The sequence below is a fragment of the Rutidosis leptorrhynchoides genome, chromosome 6 (assembly GCF_046630445.1).
Source record: "Rutidosis leptorrhynchoides isolate AG116_Rl617_1_P2 chromosome 6, CSIRO_AGI_Rlap_v1, whole genome shotgun sequence".
Classification (NCBI taxonomy): domain Eukaryota; kingdom Viridiplantae; phylum Streptophyta; class Magnoliopsida; order Asterales; family Asteraceae; genus Rutidosis; species Rutidosis leptorrhynchoides.
In genome coordinates, this window is record NC_092338.1 from 137,853,921 (window position 1) to 137,858,164 (window position 4,244).

A 4,244-nucleotide genomic window follows, 5' to 3' on the forward strand; every position below is an offset into this window, starting at 1 on the left:
GGATCCATTGAAAATCACTTGTTGGATTTCCGATATCGAGGGAGCTTTCCGTACCGCGGAATGTCCTCTCGAGAAAAAGACGAGGTATGGGTCTAGCATGTTACGTAAAGAAGGCAAGTTATGGTGGGACGATAAAATCAATTTGTATGGTGACGAGCAATGTATGAGCTTGACATGGGAGGAGTTTAAGAAGGAATTTTTTCAAGAATACCGAACTTCTTTCGACCTTGATAGAATCCGGGACGAGTTGCATCATTTGCAACAAGGTTCAATGGACTTGGTTACTCTCAAGTCTACCTTTTTGGCAAAGACTCGTTTTTGCCAGGAATATGTTGGTGACGATCACAAGCTAATGAAAGATTTCTACCGTACCTTGAACGATGAGTTAAAGGGTAAGATTAGTCGGGGAATGGCTAAGAATTTTGAAGAACTATTCGAGTTGGCTCGGGGTTTTGAACCGGAGGTTCCGAGGAAGAGTGATTTCACTTTTTCAAAGAGAAAGTTTGAAGGTTCGAGCCATTCGAACTTTTCAAATAAAAAGAACAAGAAAGGCTCTGAAAGCTTAAATAATGTGAAGAAGGGTGCTTTCGGGGGTTTCAGGCCCACGTGTTTTAATTGTAAACAAAGGGGACACATGGCCCGTGATTGTACCAATGGTCCGAACAAATTTACTTGCTAGAATTGTGGTAAGGAAGGGCACAAGAAGCCGGAATGTCCCGAGTTGAATAATGATCATGTTAAGAAATTGGAGAGAACGGCGGGCACGGCTAGGGGTCGCAACTATTTGATGACGAATGATGAAGCTAAGCAATCCAACGAAGTTGTCTCAGGTACTTTTATGGTTAACTCTAATCCGGCAAGGATTTTATTTGATAGCGGTGCAAATTTGTCGTTTGTGTCTCCAAAATTTGTGCCTAAACTTGATAGACCGTTAGCTAAGTTAAGTTGTCCGGTGGAAGTCGAAATAGATGGCAAGATGGTGCTAGTGGTTGATGTGTGTAAAAATTGTGATGTTGTTTTTGGTGCCGAAAACTTTAAAATTGATCTCATCCCTATGACTTTGGGCGATTTTGATATCGTTGTTGGTATGGATTGGCTCGATCGTAATAGAGCCGATATCACGTTCCATGAGAAGTTTATTTGTGTGAAGACCCCTAGAGGGGGATAGTTAATTATTCATGGCGAAAAGCGAAGAAGACTTGTGCCGATATGTTCTTTTGCTCGAGCATGACGTTTTCTTGTTAGTGGTGGCATGGATTTTCTTGCCCATGTTGTTGATACTCGTGACGAGTCACCACCTATTCGTGAAATTTCGGTAGTTAGTGAATTCGAAGATGTTTTTCCGGATGAGTTACCGGGTGATCCGGTGGAAAGACAAGTTGAATTTCGTATTGAGTTGGTTCCGGGAGCTACTCCCATTGCTAAAACTCCTTATTGTTTAGCACCAACGGAAATGCAAGAGTTGTTAAATCAAACCCAAGAGTTGCTTGAGAAGGGTTTTATTCGACCGAATGCTTCGCCGTGGGGCGCTCTGATTTTATTCGTGAAAAAAAGGATGGTAGTATGCGGATGTGCATCGACTACATGGAGTTGAATAAAGTGACGAGTGAGGATAATGATAACGGTGGTACGAGTGAGGATGTTGAACTCACGGCCAAGGTTGAGGCCATCTTTAAAAAGTTAAAGAAAGATTTTCTTGACGATGTCCGAAAGGTCTTCCAAGAGTCGGTCAATGGACACGTGACCGAAATGATCAACGATCGAATGAAAGTCGCAATAGAGGAGGCTTTAGAGGCTAGAAACATTTATCCTCGAGGCGAAGGGGGTGAAGGTAATGGTGGGGGTGGAAGGCGGGACTTCCACTACAAAAATTTCAAGGATACTCAACCTCCGATGTTTAATGGGGTGAGGGATCCATTGAAAAGCACTTGTTGGATTTCCGATATCGAGGGAGCTTTCCGTACTGCGGAATGTCCTCCCGAGAAAAAGACGAGGTATGGGTCTAGCATGTTACGTGAAGAAGGCAAGTTGTGGTGGGACGATAAAATCAATTTGTATGGTGAAGAGCAATGTATGAGCTTGACATGGGAGGAGTTTAAGAAGGAATTTTTTCAAGAATACCGAACTTCTTCCGACCTTGATAGAATCCGGGATGAGTTGCATCATTTGCAACAAGGTTCAATGGACTTGGTTACTTTCAAGTCTACCTTTTTGGCAAAGACTCGTTTTTGCCCGGAATATGTTGGTGACGATCACAAGCTAATGAAAGATTTCTACCGTACCTTGAACGATGAGTTAAAGGGTAAGATTAGTCGGGGAATGGCTAAGACTTTTGAAGAACTATTCGAGTTGGCTCGGGGTTTTGAACCGGAGGTTCCGAGGAAGAGTGATTTCACTTTTTCAAAGAGAAAGTTTGAAGGTTCGAGCCATTCGAACTTTTCAAATAAAAAGAACAAGAAAGGCTCTGAAAGCTTAAATAATGTGAAGAAGGGTGCTTCCGGGGGTTTCGGGCCCACGTGTTTTAATTGTAAACAAAGGGGACACATGGCCCGTGATTGTACCAATGGTCCGAACAAATTTACTTGCTATAATTGTGGTAAGGAAGGGCACAAGAAGCCGGAATGTCCCGAGTTGAATAATGATCATGTTAAGAAATTGGAGAGAACGGCGGGCACGGCCAGGGGTCTCAACTATTTGATGACGAATGATGAAGCTAAGCAATCCAACGAAGTTGTCTCAGGTACTTTTATGGTTAACTCTAATCCGGCAAGGATTTTATTTGATAGCGGTGCAAATTTGTCGTTTGTGTCTCCAAAATTTGTGCCTAAACTTGATAGACCGTTAGCTAAGTTAAGTCGTCCGGTGGAAGTCGAAATAGCGGACGGCAAGATGGTGCTAGTGGTTGATGTGTGTAAAAATTGTGATGTTGTTTTTGGTGCCGAAAACTTTAAAATTGATCTCATCCCTATGACTTTGGGCGATTTTGATATCGTTGTTGGTATGGATTGGCTCGATCGTAATAGAGTCGATATCGCGTTTCATGAGAAGTTCATTCGTGTGAAGACCCCTAGAGGGGGAGAGTTAATTATTCATGGCGAAAAGCGAAGAAGACTTGTGCCGATATGTTCTTTTGCGCGGGCACGACGTTTTCTTGTTAGTGGTGGCATGGCTTTTCTTGCCCATGTTGTTGATACTCGTGACGAGTCACCACCTATTCGTGAAATTTCAGTAGTTAGTGAATTCGAAGACATTTTTCCGGATGAGTTACCAGGTGTTCCGGTGGAAAGACAAGTTGAATTTCGTATTGAGTTGGTTCCGGGAGCTACTCCCATTGCTAAAGCTCCTTATCGTTTAGCACCAACGGAAATGCAAGAGTTGTTAAATCAAACCCAAGAGTTGCTTGAGAAGGGTTTTATTCGACCGAGTGCTTCGCCGTGGGGCGCTCTGGTTTTATTCGTGAAAAAAAGGATGGTAGTATGCGGATGTGCATCGACTACAGGGAGTTGAATAAAGTGACAATCAAGAATCGTTATCCACTACCTAGGATCGACGATTTGTTTGATCAACTCCAAGGTGCGCCGTATTTCTCTAAGATCGACCTACGGTCCGGCTATCACCAAATGCGGGACCGTGAGGAATATATTGAGAAAACGGCTTTTCGAACGCGTTATGGGCATTTCGAGTTTGTAGTTATGCCTTTTGGTCTTACGAATGCACCGGCGGCATTCATGGATCTTATGAACCGAGTGTGCCAACCTATGTTGGACAAGTCAGTAATTGTGTTCATTGACGACATACTAGTCTACTCGAAAAGTATGAACGAGCATGAACGTCATTTGCGTGAAGTATTGAAGACGTTACGAAAAGAGAAGTTGTATGCTAAGTTCTCCAAATGTGAATTTTGGCTAAGGGAGGATCAATTCCTTGGTCACATTGTGAACAAAGACGGCATTCAAGTAGATCCAGGGAAGATAGAGACGGTGAAGAGTTGGAGACAACCGACTACGCCTACGGAAATCCGAAGTTTTCTCGGATTGGCCGGTTATTATCGTCGGTTTATCCAAGATTTTCTAAGATCGCTTCTTTCGTTGACGAAATTAACGAGGAAGAACGCGAGGTTTAATTGGGAGAACGACCAAGAAATTGCTTTTAAACTGTTAAAAGAGAAGTTGTGTCAAGCTCCGGTGTTAGTATTGCCGGAAGGAGTGGAAGACATGACGGTTTATTGTGATGCTTCGTTAAAT